At 39.6% G+C, this 17,087-nt stretch overlaps 1 protein-coding gene across 1 annotated transcript in view; it reads right to left on the reverse strand.

The window, feature by feature from the left end:
* Positions 1-17,087, reverse strand: part of TBCD (tubulin folding cofactor D) — a 223,223-nt gene that overhangs the window by 14,335 nt on the left and 191,801 nt on the right. The window lies entirely within an intron of this gene.

A 17,087-nucleotide genomic window follows, 5' to 3' on the forward strand; every position in this document is an offset into this window, starting at 1 on the left:
GCGGAGATGCCTGGTTTCGCAATACTAATCACACAATGCTAATGGGAAACAGAAATAAAACCAAAATTTACTTAAACAAATGGTGTAGAAGCCAAGCCCTATCCTGGCAGGGAGCAGTGGGTTTCAATTTACAGAGAATATAGAACAGTATACTTGGCGCTTTGCCCCTTCTGGTTTACACACTCACTTTAAACTGACAAAAAGCAGATTCACGGATGCATCAGCGTGGATCTGGCCAGAAGGGGGTCTCTGAGGGAGAGAATCTGAGCATCTCGAATGCAAACACAGATCCTACTAACGAATTTGGTGGTAGAGGACTATGCCTAAGCAGGAGACATGTCACTTTCAAAGTTGTCACTCTAATTCTAAATCCAAATTAATGGGAATATGTGGACTCTACTGGTTTCGAATGGTTCAAGGAACAGACTTTAAAGCATTTAGCATTCTAATTAATCAAAATTGATTTCTTAAATTTTTATCAATTTAAAAAATAATTTACAATACTATAAACACCACTCCAAAACAATAAATAATTCAAATGTGATCTTATTACATTGCTGTAAACAATGAATAGCCTGAGTCTAACTGGTAATATAATCCAAGCATTTTGGTGTAAAAGCCATGACAAGCTTTGTCTTAGATCAGATCACGGTGCCTTTTTCAGCAGAGAAAGGGGACATAAAAGGCATAGTATACACAGACACCATCAAAAAGTAAATTTTTATTATTTTACACTAAAATACACAGCATTTAGATGTCAAAATGCTTTCATTTGTAAAATAAAAGTGGGCAAAAAAACCTCCCAAAACATCTGGACTCTGATTGGTACTAGAACGGTTTACTGCATTACAAAGTAACACACTGGCAATCTAATCCAGGGACGAACCTTTTGTGGTGGTTACTTATTTAGGTGGTTGCTAACAATGGACACCACCGGGCAGCCTGGCCCGTTTTCTCAGCATATGGCTGCTACTTTCGGATATGGTGGAAAGTAACCCTCCAAAATGCGAAGATTGGTTCTGACTTTCCTTGAAGGTCGGCCAAGGAGCTCAGGAAAGCTTTGTGGTTGAAACAGAGTCCAAATCGAACATCTGAGGTTCTCCAGTTTCAAGTCTGCCCCTTTAAAATAATTATCATGGGTATTTACCATTTTGCTGTAAAACCGCGAGCTAGCTGACTGAGTGATTATGTTCGCTGTAGTTGGACGTCAGATGTAATATATTGGAGGAGATATTTGCCTTTCCAAACTCCAGATGTTTACATGCTCCAGAGGGGTCACATATGGTACCTATTAACCACTTCATTCACCAATTGTGTTCTGGACATGTACGAATGGCAGTAATTACACTGCAAAGCAGACTGTGCATGTCACAAAATGAGATATCGTGATCACCCAACACTCCCACAGTATCTCGGTGCCCTTTCTAAACAGAGATAATAGTAAGAGGTTTACTCACTGAAGACAGATTCCAATCCCTTTCCTGACTAATTTGCTCAGTGTTGACATAGCACAGATCCATGCCTTACAGTACCATTCACAATGTATTTTTAGACACAAATAGAAAAATTCCCTAAACAGAGATTGCTAAATTTGGCTCAACATTTTTTAAAATTAGCAGAGATTTGAGAATTGTACCAACTACCATCTGTTGCCACTTGCCAACTATTCAAATCATACGGTTTAGGAATAAATCCCACAGACATGGCAAACTCCTAAACACACTGGTTTCAAAAGAGCCTGACGAGGGGACGTTGCTTCTGCATAATTAGTAATTGTAAGAATGTAATGCTCGGTTTTGTAGGTGCCCAATACTGCCACAATTCTCTTGCTAACACATGCAGAGGAAAGAACATGGAATAGACACACGTCCTGCCCTTGCAGTGCCGTATTCTAGCACAAACTGTTCTGGTAGATGGATTTCCAGTGACTTGGCTCTGATTTCAATTTGGTACTCTAACAAGTAAGGCGCTGTGAGTATACGCACACCTTTCCCAATTTGTTAACCTGCAGGAAATGTTGGCATTGCGGGGACCTCGAGATACTGAAAGAAGATATTGTGGAAATTGTTAAGACAAGTGAGCATTGTCCCCGTGTTATACTGCAGGGACTGTCACACCTTATGCACCTGTACAATAGGCCCAAACAGTAACGTCTCAAACGGCTCATATTTGTGTTAACCCGTGTCACACTTGTATGTGAACACTGAAAGCATGTCTGTGCCTTACATTTCCTAGCCAAAGTAAGCTGATGTTGCAGGGATAATAATGTTAACTATTTTACCTGAGATTATGTGTGAACACCACACAATCTCTTCTTGGTATACATGTCTTAAAATGTGTCTCTTGAGACGTATAAAAGTGTCATCATACAATATCCAGGGCACTCACTCATTCACTAAATGGCAAGGCACACAGGATGCAATAGTTTTAGTTTTTTTAAAGGAACACTATAGTCACCTAAATTACTTTAGCTAAATAAAGCAGTTTTAGTGTATAGATCATTCCCCTGCAATTTCACTGTCATTTAGGAGTTAAATCACTTTGTTTCTGTTTATGCAGCCCTAGCCACACCTCCCCTGGCTATGATTGACAGAGCCTGCATGGAAAAAAAACTGGTTTAACTTTCAAACAGATGTAATTTACCTTAAATAATTGTATCTCAATCTCTAAATTGAACTTTAATCCAATACAGGAGGCTCTTGCAGGGTCTAGCAAGCTATTAACATAGCAGGGGATAAGAAAATCTTAATTAAACAGAACTTGCAATAAAGAAAGCCTAAATAGGGCTCTCTTTACAGGAAGTGTTTATGGAAGGCTGTGCAAGTCACATGCAGGGAGGTGTGACTAGGGTTTATAAACAAAGGGATTTAACTCCTAAATGGAGCAGTGAGGCTGTCTCCTCCTCCGCGACGCTCCTCCTACTGTCTCCGTCGGCTGGTGGGCGAGACTCCCGCGCATGTGCATTAGCGCTCCCCATAGGAAAGCATTGAAAAAGATTTTCAATGCTTTCCTATGAGGAAATGAGCAACGCTGGAGGTCCTCACACAGCGTGAGGACGTCCAGCGACGCTCTAGCAAAGAAAATCTTTGCTATAAATCAGGAAGTGACCTCTAGTGGCTGTCTCCACTAGAGGTGGAGTTAACCCTGCAAGGTAATTATTGCAGTTTATAAAAAACTGCAATAATTACACTTGCAGGGTTAAGAGTAGTGGGAGTTGGCACCCAGACCACTCCAATAAGCAGAAGTGGTCTGGGTGCCTGGAGTGTCCCTTTAACCTACAGATTCTAAACAAACAAAATGTAAAACAAAAATTTTGGGGGAGGGGGGTATTTTGGAATGTGATGAACTCTATACTTTTTTTTTTAATCTATAAATATGGATAGTGACAATCAGTAAGGGTTTTAAATGTTGCAGTACGGTAATAATAACTATGTGTTCATTAACCTTTCAAGGACCAATAATATTTATAATCATTACAATCCTGTCCCAAAATATCCCACTCAATGTCAGCATGGCTTTATAAAGCTACCTGTGCTTAATACACAGGACATTCTGTGCTAATAGACCCATCTGTGAGTCTGTGACAATGGCAAAACATGTAGTTGGTTATTCGGTTTGTAAACACCCACTCTTTTCCAAGAGTTATGTTAGAAATGCTGCTCTGAGAAATGTTATAGTAACTTACGAGCCCCAGAGCTCAGCTAGAAATGTTATAGTAACTTACTACGTGTCCCAGAACTTAGCCAGAAATGTTATAGTAACTTACTACGAGTCCCAGAGCTCAGCCAGAAATGTTATAGTAACTTACTACGAGTCCCAGAGCTCAGCTAGAAATGTTATAGTAACTTACTACGAGTCCCAGAGCTCAGCTAGAAATGTTATAGTAACTTACGAGCCCCAGAGCTCAGCTAGAAATGTTATAGTAACTTACTACGAGTCCCAGAGCTCAGCCAGAAATGTTATAGTAACTTACTACGAGTCCCAGAGCTCAGCTAGAAATGTTATAGTAACTTACGAGTCCCAGAGCTCAGCTAGAAATGTTATAGTAATTTACTACGAGTCCCAGAACTCAGCTAGAAATGTTATAGTAACTTACTACGAGTCCCAAAGCTCAGCTAGAAATGTTATAGTAACTTACTACGAGTCCCAGAGCTCAGCTATAAATGTTATAGTAACTTACTACGAGTCCCAGAACTCAGCTAGAAATTTTATAGTAACTTACGAGTCCCAGAGCTCAGCCAGAAATGTTATAGTAACTTACTACGAGTCCCAGAGCTAAGCCAGAAATGTTATAGTAACTTACTACGAGTCCCAGAACTCAGCTAGAAATGTTATAGTAAATTACTACAAGTCCCAGAGCTCAGCCAGAAATGTTATAGTAACTTACTACGAGTCTCAGAGCTCAGCTAGAAATGTTATAGTAACTTACTACGAGTCCCAGAGCTCAGCTAGAAATGTTATAGTAACTTACTACGAGTCCCAGAGCTCAGCTAGAAATGTTATAGTAACTTACTACGAGTCCCAGAGCTCAGCCAGAAATGTTATAGTAACTTACTACGAGTCCCAGAGCTCAGCTAGAAATGTTATAGTAACTTACTACGAGTCTCAGAGTTCAGCTAGAAATGTTATAGTAACTTACTACAAGTCCCAGAGCTCAGTTAGAAATGTTATAGTAACTTACTACGAGTCCCAGAGCTCAGCTAGAAATGTTATAGTAAATCACTACAAGTCCCAGAGCTCAGCTAGAAATGTTATAGTAACTTACTACGAGTCCCAGAGCTCAGCTAGAAATGTAATAGTAACTTACTACGAGTCACAGAACTTAGCCAGAAATGTTATAGTAACTTACTACAAGTTCCAGAGATCAGCCAGAAATGTTATAGTAACTTACGAGCCCCAGAGCTCAGCTAGAAATGTTATAGTAACTTACTACGTGTCCCAGAACTTAGCCAGAAATGTTATAGTAACTTACTACGAGTCCCAGAGCTCAGCCAGAAATGTTATAGTAACTTACTACGAGTCCCAGAGCTCAGCTAGAAATGTTATAGTAACTTACGAGTCCCAGAGCTCAGCTAGAAATGTTATAGTAATTTACTACGAGTCCCAGAACTCAGCTAGAAATGTTATAGTAACTTACTACGAGTCCCAAAGCTCAGCTAGAAATGTTATAGTAACTTACTACGAGTCCCAGAGCTCAGCTATAAATGTTATAGTAACTTACTACGAGTCCCAGAGCTCAGCTAGAAATGTTATAGTAACTTACTACGAGTCCCAGAGCTCAGCTAGAAATGTTATAGTAACTTACTACGAGTCCCAGAGCTCAGCTACAAATGTTATAGTAACTTACTACGAGTCTCAGAGCTCAGCTAGAAATGTTATAGTAACTTACTACGAGTCCCAGAGCTCAGCTAGAAATGTTATAGTAACTTACTACGAGTCCCAGAACTCAGCTAGAAATGTTATAGTAAATCACTACAAGTCCCAGAGCTCAGCCAGAAATGTTATAGTAACTTACTACGAGTCCCAGAGCTCAGCTAGAAATGTTATAGTAACTTACTACGAGTCCCAGAGCTCAGCTAGAAATGTTATAGTAACTTACTACGAGTCCCAGAGCTCAGCTAGAAATGTTATAGTAACTTACTACGAGTCCCAGAGCTCAGCCAGAAATGTTATAGTAACTTACTACGAGTCCCAGAGCTCAGCTAGAAATGTTATAGTAAATTACTACAAGTCCCAGAGCTCAGCCAGAAATGTTATAGTAACTTACTACGAGTCCCAGAGCTCAGCTAGAAATGTTATAGTAACTTACTACGAGTCTCAGAGCTCAGCTAGAAATGTTAAAGTAAGTTACTACGAGTCCCAGAGCTCAGCCAGAAATGTTATAGTAACTTACTACGAGTCCCAGAACTCAGCTAGAAATGTTATAGTAAATTACTACAAGTCCCAGAGATCAGCCAGAAATGTTATAGTAACTTACGAGCCCCAGAGCTCAGCTAGAAATGTTATAGTAACTTACTACGTGTCCCAGAACTTAGCCAGAAATGTTATAGTAACTTACTACGAGTCCCAGAGCTCAGCCAGAAATGTTATAGTAACTTACTACGAGTCCCAGAGCTCAGCTAGAAATGTTATAGTAACTTACTACGTGTCCCAGAACTTAGCCAGAAATGTTATAGTAACTTACTACGAGTCCCAGAGCTCAGCCAGAAATGTTATAGTAACTTACTACGAGTCCCAGAACTTAGCCAGAAATGTTATAGTAACTTACTACGAGTCCCAGAGCTCAGCCAGAAATGTTATAGTAACTTACTACGTGTCCCAGAACTTAGCCAGAAATGTTATAGTAACTTACTACGAGTCCCAGAGCTCAGCCAGAAATGTTATAGTAACTTACTACGAGTCCCAGAGCTCAGCTAGAAATGTTATAGTAACTTACGAGTCCCAGAGCTCAGCTAGAAATGTTATAGTAATTTACTACGAGTCCCAGAACTCAGCTAGAAATGTTATAGTAACTTACTACGAGTCCCAAAGCTCAGCTAGAAATGTTATAGTAACTTACTACGAGTCCCAGAGCTCAGCTATAAATGTTATAGTAACTTACTACGAGTCCCAGAGCTCAGCTAGAAATGTTATAGTAACTTACTACGAGTCCCAGAGCTCAGCTAGAAATGTTATAGTAACTTACTACGAGTCCCAGAGCTCAGCTACAAATGTTATAGTAACTTACTACGAGTCTCAGAGCTCAGCTAGAAATGTTATAGTAACTTACTACGAGTCCCAGAGCTCAGCTAGAAATGTTATAGTAACTTACTACGAGTCCCAGAACTCAGCTAGAAATGTTATAGTAAATCACTACAAGTCCCAGAGCTCAGCCAGAAATGTTATAGTAACTTACTACGAGTCCCAGAGCTCAGCTAGAAATGTTATAGTAACTTACTACGAGTCCCAGAGCTCAGCTAGAAATGTTATAGTAACTTACTACGAGTCCCAGAGCTCAGCTAGAAATGTTATAGTAACTTACTACGAGTCCCAGAGCTCAGCCAGAAATGTTATAGTAACTTACTACGAGTCCCAGAGCTCAGCTAGAAATGTTATAGTAAATTACTACAAGTCCCAGAGCTCAGCCAGAAATGTTATAGTAACTTACTACGAGTCCCAGAGCTCAGCTAGAAATGTTATAGTAACTTACTACGAGTCTCAGAGCTCAGCTAGAAATGTTAAAGTAAGTTACTACGAGTCCCAGAGCTCAGCCAGAAATGTTATAGTAACTTACTACGAGTCCCAGAACTCAGCTAGAAATGTTATAGTAAATTACTACAAGTCCCAGAGATCAGCCAGAAATGTTATAGTAACTTACGAGCCCCAGAGCTCAGCTAGAAATGTTATAGTAACTTACTACGTGTCCCAGAACTTAGCCAGAAATGTTATAGTAACTTACTACGAGTCCCAGAGCTCAGCCAGAAATGTTATAGTAACTTACTACGAGTCCCAGAGCTCAGCTAGAAATGTTATAGTAACTTACGAGTCCCAGAGCTCAGCCAGAAATGTTATAGTAACTTACTACGAGTCCCAGAGCTCAGCTAGAAATGTTATAGTAACTTACGAGTCCCAGAGCTCAGCTAGAAATGTTATAGTAATTTACTACGAGTCCCAGAACTCAGCTAGAAATGTTATAGTAACTTACTACGAGTCCCAAAGCTCAGCTAGAAATGTTATAGTAACTTACTACGAGTCCCAGAGCTCAGCTATAAATGTTATAGTAACTTACTACGAGTCCCAGAGCTCAGCTAGAAATGTTATAGTAACTTACTACGAGTCCCAGAGCTCAGCTAGAAATGTTATAGTAACTTACTACGAGTCCCAGAGCTCAGCTACAAATGTTATAGTAACTTACTACGAGTCTCAGAGCTCAGCTAGAAATGTTATAGTAACTTACTACGAGTCCCAGAGCTCAGCTAGAAATGTTATAGTAACTTACTACGAGTCCCAGAACTCAGCTAGAAATGTTATAGTAAATCACTACAAGTCCCAGAGCTCAGCCAGAAATGTTATAGTAACTTACTACGAGTCCCAGAGCTCAGCTAGAAATGTTATAGTAACTTACTACGAGTCCCAGAGCTCAGCTAGAAATGTTATAGTAACTTACTACGAGTCCCAGAGCTCAGCTAGAAATGTTATAGTAACTTACTACGAGTCCCAGAGCTCAGCCAGAAATGTTATAGTAACTTACTACGAGTCCCAGAGCTCAGCTAGAAATGTTATAGTAAATTACTACAAGTCCCAGAGCTCAGCCAGAAATGTTATAGTAACTTACTACGAGTCCCAGAGCTCAGCTAGAAATGTTATAGTAACTTACTACGAGTCTCAGAGCTCAGCTAGAAATGTTAAAGTAAGTTACTACGAGTCCCAGAGCTCAGCCAGAAATGTTATAGTAACTTACTACGAGTCCCAGAACTCAGCTAGAAATGTTATAGTAAATTACTACAAGTCCCAGAGCTCAGCCAGAAATGTTATAGTAACTTACTACGAGTTCCAGAGCTCAGCTAGAAATGTTATAGTAACTTACTACGAGTCCCAGAGCTCAGCTAGAAATGTTATAGTAACTTACTACGAGTCCCAGAGCTCAGCTAGAAATGTTATAGTAACTTACTACGAGTCACAGAACTTAGCCAGAAATGTTATAGTAACTTACTACAAGTTCCAGAGCTCAGCCAGAAATGTTATAGTAACTTACGAGCCCCAGAGCTCAGCTAGAAATGTTATAGTAACTTACTACGTGTCCCAGAACTTAGCCAGAAATGTTATAGTAACTTACTACGAGTCCCAGAGCTCAGCCAGAAATGTTATAGTAACTTACTACGAGTCCCAGAGCTCAGCTAGAAATGTTATAGTAACTTACGAGTCCCAGAGCTCAGCTAGAAATGTTATAGTAATTTACTACGAGTCCCAGAACTCAGCTAGAAATGTTATAGTAACTTACTACGAGTCCCAAAGCTCAGCTAGAAATGTTATAGTAACTTACTATGAGTCCCAGAGCTCAGCTAGAAATGTTATAGTAACTTACTACGAGTCCCAGAACTCAGCTAGAAATGTTATAGTAACTTACGAGTCCCAGAGCTCAGCTAGAAATGTTATAGTAACTTACTACGAGTCCCAGAGCTCAGCTAGAAATGTTATAGTAACTTACTACGAGTCCCAGAGCTCAGCTAGAAATGTTATAGTAACTTACTACGAGTCCCAAAGCTCAGCTACAAATGTTATAGTAACTTACTACGAGTCCCAGAACTCAGCCAGAAATGTTATAGTAACTTACGAGTCCCAAAGCTCAGCTAGAAATGTTATAGTAACTTACTGAGTCCCAGAGCTCAGTCAGAAATGTTATAGTAACTTACTACGAGTCCCAGAGCTCAGCCAGAAATGTTATAGTAACTTACTACGAGTCCCAGAACTCAGCTAGAAATGTTATAGTAAATTACTACAAGTCCCAGAGCTCAGCCAGAAATGTTATAGTAACTTACTACGAGTCTCAGAGCTCAGCTAGAAATGTTATAGTAACTTACTACGAGTCCCAGAGCTCAGCTAGAAATGTTATAGTAACTTACTACGAGTCCCAGAGCTCAGCTAGAAATGTTATAGTAACTTACTACGAGTCCCAGAGCTCAGCCAGAAATGTTATAGTAACTTACTACGAGTCCCAGAACTCAGCTAGAAATGTTATAGTAAATTACTACGAGTCCCAGAGCTCAGCCAGAAATGTTATAGTAACTTACTACGAGTCCCAGAGCTCAGCTAGAAATGTTATAGTAACTTACTACGAGTCTCAGAGCTCAGCTAGAAATGTTATAGTAAGTTACTACGAGTCCCAGAGCTCAGCCAGAAATGTTATAGTAACTTACTACGAGTCCCAGAACTCAGCTAGAAATGTTATAGTAAATTACTACAAGTCCCAGAGCTCAGCCAGAAATGTTATAGTAACTTACTACGAGTCCCAGAGCTCAGCTAGAAATGTTATAGTAACTTACTACGAGTCTCAGAGTTCAGCTAGAAATGTTATAGTAACTTACTACGAGTCCCAGAGCTCAGCTAGAAATGTTATAGTAACTTACTACGAGTCCCAGAACTCAGCTAGAAATGTTATAGTAACTTACGAGTCCCAGAGCTCAGCTAGAAATGTTATAGTAACTTACTACGAGTCCCAGAGCTCAGCTAGAAATGTTATAGTAACTTACTACGAGTCCCAGAGCTCAGCTAGAAATGTTATAGTAACTTACTACGAGTCCCAAAGCTCAGCTACAAATGTTATAGTAACTTACTACGAGTCCCAGAACTCAGCCAGAAATGTTATAGTAACTTACGAGTCCCAAAGCTCAGCTAGAAATGTTATAGTAACTTACTGAGTCCCAGAGCTCAGCCAGAAATGTTATAGTAACTTACTACGAGTCCCAGAGCTCAGCCAGAAATGTTATAGTAACTTACTACGAGTCCCAGAACTCAGCTAGAAATGTTATAGTAAATTACTACAAGTCCCAGAGCTCAGCCAGAAATGTTATAGTAACTTACTACGAGTCTCAGAGCTCAGCTAGAAATGTTATAGTAACTTACTACGAGTCCCAGAGCTCAGCTAGAAATGTTATAGTAACTTACTACGAGTCCCAGAGCTCAGCTAGAAATGTTATAGTAACTTACTACGAGTCCCAGAGCTAAGCCAGAAATGTTATAGTAACTTACTACGAGTCCCAGAACTCAGCTAGAAATGTTATAGTAAATTACTACAAGTCCCAGAGCTCAGCCAGAAATGTTATAGTAACTTACTACGAGTCCCAGAGCTCAGCTAGAAATGTTATAGTAACTTACTACGAGTCTCAGAGCTCAGCTAGAAATGTTATAGTAAGTTACTACGAGTCCCAGAGCTCAGCCAGAAATGTTATAGTAACTTACTACGAGTCCCAGAACTCAGCTAGAAATGTTATAGTAAATAACTACAAGTCCCAGAGCTCAGCCAAAAATGTTATAGTAACTTACTACGAGTCCCAGAGCTCAGCTAGAAATGTTATAGTAACTTACTACGAGTCTCAGAGCTCAGCTAGAAATGTTATAGTAACTTACTACGAGTCCCAGAACTCAGCTAGAAATGTTATAGTAAATTACTACAAGTCCCAGAGCTCAGCCAGAAATGTTATAGTAACTTACTACGAGTTCCAGAGCTCAGCTAGAAATGTTATAGTAACTTACTACGAGTCCCAGAGCTCAGCTAGAAATGTTATAGTAACTTACTACGAGTCACAGAACTTAGCCAGAAATGTTATAGTAACTTACTACAAGTTCCAGAGCTCAGCCAGAAATGTTATAGTAACTTACGAGCCCCAGAGCTCAGCTAGAAATGTTATAGTAACTTACTACGTGTCCCAGAACTTAGCCAGAAATGTTATAGTAACTTACTACGAGTCCCAGAGCTCAGCCAGAAATGTTATAGTAACTTACTACGAGTCCCAGAGCTCAGCTAGAAATGTTATAGTAACTTACGAGTCCCAGAGCTCAGCTAGAAATGTTATAGTAATTTACTACGAGTCCCAGAACTCAGCTAGAAATGTTATAGTAACTTACTACGAGTCCCAAAGCTCAGCTAGAAATGTTATAGTAACTTACTATGAGTCCCAGAGCTCAGCTAGAAATGTTATAGTAACTTACTACGAGTCCCAGAACTCAGCTAGAAATGTTATAGTAACTTACTACGAGTCCCAGAGCTCAGCTAGAAATGTTATAGTAACTTACTACGAGTCACAGAACTTAGCCAGAAATGTTATAGTAACTTACTACAAGTTCCAGAGCTCAGCCAGAAATGTTATAGTAACTTACTACGAGTTCCAGAGCTCAGCTAGAAATGTTATAGTAACTTACTACGAGTCCCAGAGCTCAGCTAGAAATGTTATAGTAACTTACTACGAGTCCCAGAGCTCAGCTAGAAATGTTATAGTAACTTACTACGAGTCACAGAACTTAGCCAGAAATGTTATAGTAACTTACTACAAGTTCCAGAGCTCAGCCAGAAATGTTATAGTAACTTACGAGCCCCAGAGCTCAGCTAGAAATGTTATAGTAACTTACTACGTGTCCCAGAACTTAGCCAGAAATGTTATAGTAACTTACTACGAGTCCCAGAGCTCAGCCAGAAATGTTATAGTAACTTACTACGAGTCCCAGAGCTCAGCTAGAAATGTTATAGTAACTTACGAGTCCCAGAGCTCAGCTAGAAATGTTATAGTAATTTACTACGAGTCCCAGAACTCAGCTAGAAATGTTATAGTAACTTACTACGAGTCCCAAAGCTCAGCTAGAAATGTTATAGTAACTTACTATGAGTCCCAGAGCTCAGCTAGAAATGTTATAGTAACTTACTACGAGTCCCAGAACTCAGCTAGAAATGTTATAGTAACTTACGAGTCCCAGAGCTCAGCTAGAAATGTTATAGTAACTTACTACGAGTCCCAGAGCTCAGCTAGAAATGTTATAGTAACTTACTACGAGTCCCAGAGCTCAGCTAGAAATGTTATAGTAACTTACTACGAGTCCCAAAGCTCAGCTACAAATGTTATAGTAACTTACTACGAGTCCCAGAACTCAGCCAGAAATGTTATAGTAACTTACGAGTCCCAAAGCTCAGCTAGAAATGTTATAGTAACTTACTGAGTCCCAGAGCTCAGTCAGAAATGTTATAGTAACTTACTACGAGTCCCAGAGCTCAGCCAGAAATGTTATAGTAACTTACTACGAGTCCCAGAACTCAGCTAGAAATGTTATAGTAAATTACTACAAGTCCCAGAGCTCAGCCAGAAATGTTATAGTAACTTACTACGAGTCTCAGAGCTCAGCTAGAAATGTTATAGTAACTTACTACGAGTCCCAGAGCTCAGCTAGAAATGTTATAGTAACTTACTACGAGTCCCAGAGCTCAGCTAGAAATGTTATAGTAACTTACTACGAGTCCCAGAGCTCAGCCAGAAATGTTATAGTAACTTACTACGAGTCCCAGAACTCAGCTAGAAATGTTATAGTAAATTACTACAAGTCCCAGAGCTCAGCCAGAAATGTTATAGTAACTTACTACGAGTCCCAGAGCTCAGCTAGAAATGTTATAGTAACTTACTACGAGTCTCAGAGCTCAGCTAGAAATGTTATAGTAAGTTACTACGAGTCCCAGAGCTCAGCCAGAAATGTTATAGTAACTTACTACGAGTCCCAGAACTCAGCTAGAAATGTTATAGTAAATTACTACAAGTCCCAGAGCTCAGCCAGAAATGTTATAGTAACTTACTACGAGTCCCAGAGCTCAGCTAGAAATGTTATAGTAACTTACTACGAGTCTCAGAGTTCAGCTAGAAATGTTATAGTAACTTACTACGAGTCCCAGAGCTCAGCTAGAAATGTTATAGTAACTTACTACGAGTCCCAGAACTCAGCTAGAAATGTTATAGTAACTTACGAGTCCCAGAGCTCAGCTAGAAATGTTATAGTAACTTACTACGAGTCCCAGAGCTCAGCTAGAAATGTTATAGTAACTTACTACGAGTCCCAGAGCTCAGCTAGAAATGTTATAGTAACTTACTACGAGTCCCAAAGCTCAGCTACAAATGTTATAGTAACTTACTACGAGTCCCAGAACTCAGCCAGAAATGTTATAGTAACTTACGAGTCCCAAAGCTCAGCTAGAAATGTTATAGTAACTTACTACGAGTCCCAAAGCTCAGCTACAAATGTTATAGTAACTTACTACGAGTCCCAGAACTCAGCCAGAAATGTTATAGTAACTTACTGAGTCCCAGAGCTCAGCCAGAAATGTTATAGTAACTTACTACGAGTCCCAGAGCTCAGCCAGAAATGTTATAGTAACTTACTACGAGTCCCAGAACTCAGCTAGAAATGTTATAGTAAATTACTACAAGTCCCAGAGCTCAGCCAGAAATGTTATAGTAACTTACTACGAGTCTCAGAGCTCAGCTAGAAATGTTATAGTAACTTACTACGAGTCCCAGAGCTCAGCTAGAAATGTTATAGTAACTTACTACGAGTCCCAGAGCTCAGCTAGAAATGTTATAGTAACTTACTACGAGTCCCAGAGCTCAGCCAGAAATGTTATAGTAACTTACTACGAGTCCCAGAACTCAGCTAGAAATGTTATAGTAAATTACTACAAGTCCCAGAGCTCAGCCAGAAATGTTATAGTAACTTACTACGAGTCCCAGAGCTCAGCTAGAAATGTTATAGTAACTTACTACGAGTCTCAGAGCTCAGCTAGAAATGTTATAGTAAGTTACTACGAGTCCCAGAGCTCAGCCAGAAATGTTATAGTAACTTACTACGAGTCCCAGAACTCAGCTAGAAATGTTATAGTAAATAACTACAAGTCCCAGAGCTCAGCCAAAAATGTTATAGTAACTTACTACGAGTCCCAGAGCTCAGCTAGAAATGTTATAGTAACTTACTACGAGTCTCAGAGCTCAGCTAGAAATGTTATAGTAACTTACTACGAGTCCCAGAACTCAGCTAGAAATGTTATAGTAAATTACTACAAGTCCCAGAGCTCAGCCAGAAATGTTATAGTAACTTACTACGAGTTCCAGAGCTCAGCTAGAAATGTTATAGTAACTTACTACGAGTCCCAGAGCTCAGCTAGAAATGTTATAGTAACTTACTACGAGTCACAGAACTTAGCCAGAAATGTTATAGTAACTTACTACAAGTTCCAGAGCTCAGCCAGAAATGTTATAGTAACTTACGAGCCCCAGAGCTCAGCTAGAAATGTTATAGTAACTTACTACGTGTCCCAGAACTTAGCCAGAAATGTTATAGTAACTTACTACGAGTCCCAGAGCTCAGCCAGAAATGTTATAGTAACTTACTACGAGTCCCAGAGCTCAGCTAGAAATGTTATAGTAACTTACGAGTCCCAGAGCTCAGCTAGAAATGTTATAGTAATTTACTACGAGTCCCAGAACTCAGCTAGAAATGTTATAGTAACTTACTACGAGTCCCAAAGCTCAGCTAGAAATGTTATAGTAACTTACTATGAGTCCCAGAGCTCAGCTAGAAATGTTATAGTAATTTACTACGAGTCCCAGAACTCAGCTAGAAATGTTATAGTAACTTACTACGAGTCCCAAAGCTCAGCTAGAAATGTTATAGTAACTTACTATGAGTCCCAGAGCTCAGCTAGAAATGTTATAGTAACTTACTACGAGTCCCAGAACTCAGCTAGAAATGTTATAGTAACTTACTACGAGTCCCAGAGCTCAGCCAGAAATGTTATAGTAACTTACTACAAGTTCCAGAGCTCAGCCAGAAATGTTATAGTAACTTACTACGAGTTCCAGAGCTCAGCTAGAAATGTTATAGTAACTTACTACGAGTCCCAGAGCTCAGCTAGAAATGTTATAGTAACTTACTACGAGTCCCAGAGCTCAGCTAGAAATGTTATAGTAACTTACTACGAGTCACAGAACTTAGCCAGAAATGTTATAGTAACTTACTACAAGTTCCAGAGCTCAGCCAGAAATGTTATAGTAACTTACGAGCCCCAGAGCTCAGCTAGAAATGTTATAGTAACTTACTACGTGTCCCAGAACTTAGCCAGAAATGTTATAGTAACTTACTACGAGTCCCAGAGCTCAGCCAGAAATGTTATAGTAACTTACTACGAGTCCCAGAGCTCAGCTAGAAATGTTATAGTAACTTACGAGTCCCAGAGCTCAGCTAGAAATGTTATAGTAATTTACTACGAGTCCCAGAACTCAGCTAGAAATGTTATAGTAACTTACTACGAGTCCCAAAGCTCAGCTAGAAATGTTATAGTAACTTACTATGAGTCCCAGAGCTCAGCTAGAAATGTTATAGTAACTTACTACGAGTCCCAGAACTCAGCTAGAAATGTTATAGTAACTTACGAGTCCCAGAGCTCAGCTAGAAATGTTATAGTAACTTACTACGAGTCCCAGAGCTCAGCTAGAAATGTTATAGTAACTTACTACGAGTCCCAGAGCTCAGCTAGAAATGTTATAGTAACTTACTACGAGTCCCAAAGCTCAGCTACAAATGTTATAGTAACTTACTACGAGTCCCAGAACTCAGCCAGAAATGTTATAGTAACTTACTACGAGTCCCAAAGCTCAGCTAGAAATGTTATAGTAACTTACTGAGTCCCAGAGCTCAGCCAGAAATGTTATAGTAACTTACTACGAGTCCCAGAACTCAGCTAGAAATGTTATAGTAAATTACTACAAGTCCCAGAGCTCAGCCAGAAATGTTATAGTAACTTACTACGAGTCTCAGAGCTCAGCTAGAAATGTTATAGTAACTTACTACGAGTCCCAGAGCTCAGCTAGAAATGTTATAGTAACTTACTACGAGTCCCAGAGCTCAGCTAGAAATGTTATAGTAACTTACTACGAGTCCCAGAGCTCAGCCAGAAATGTTATAGTAACTTACTACGAGTCCCAGAACTCAGCTAGAAATGTTATAGTAAATTACTACAAGTCCCAGAGCTCAGCCAGAAATGTTATAGTAACTTACTACGAGTCCCAGAGCTCAGCTAGAAATGTTATAGTAACTTACTACGAGTCTCAGAGCTCAGCTAGAAATGTTATAGTAAGTTACTACGAGTCCCAGAGCTCAGCCAGAAATGTTATAGTAACTTACTACGAGTCCCAGAACTCAGCTAGAAATGTTATAGTAAATTACTACAAGTCCCAGAGCTCAGCCAGAAATGTTATAGTAACTTACTACGAGTCCCAGAGCTCAGCTAGAAATGTTATAGTAACTTACTACGAGTCTCAGAGTTCAGCTAGAAATGTTATAGTAACTTACTACAAGTCCCAGAGCTCAGCTAGAAATGTTATAGTAACTTACTACAAGTCCCAGAGCTCAGCTAGAAATGTTATAGTAAGTTACTACGAGTCCCAGAGCTCAGCTAGAAATGTTATAGTAACTTACGAGTCCCAGAGATCAGCTAGAAATGTTATAGTAAGTTACTACGAGTCCCAGAGCTCAGCCAGAAATGTTATAGTAACTTACTACGAGTCCCAGAGCTCAGCCAG

The sequence above is a fragment of the Pelobates fuscus genome, chromosome 5, assembly GCF_036172605.1.
Source record: "Pelobates fuscus isolate aPelFus1 chromosome 5, aPelFus1.pri, whole genome shotgun sequence".
Taxonomy (NCBI): domain Eukaryota; kingdom Metazoa; phylum Chordata; class Amphibia; order Anura; family Pelobatidae; genus Pelobates; species Pelobates fuscus.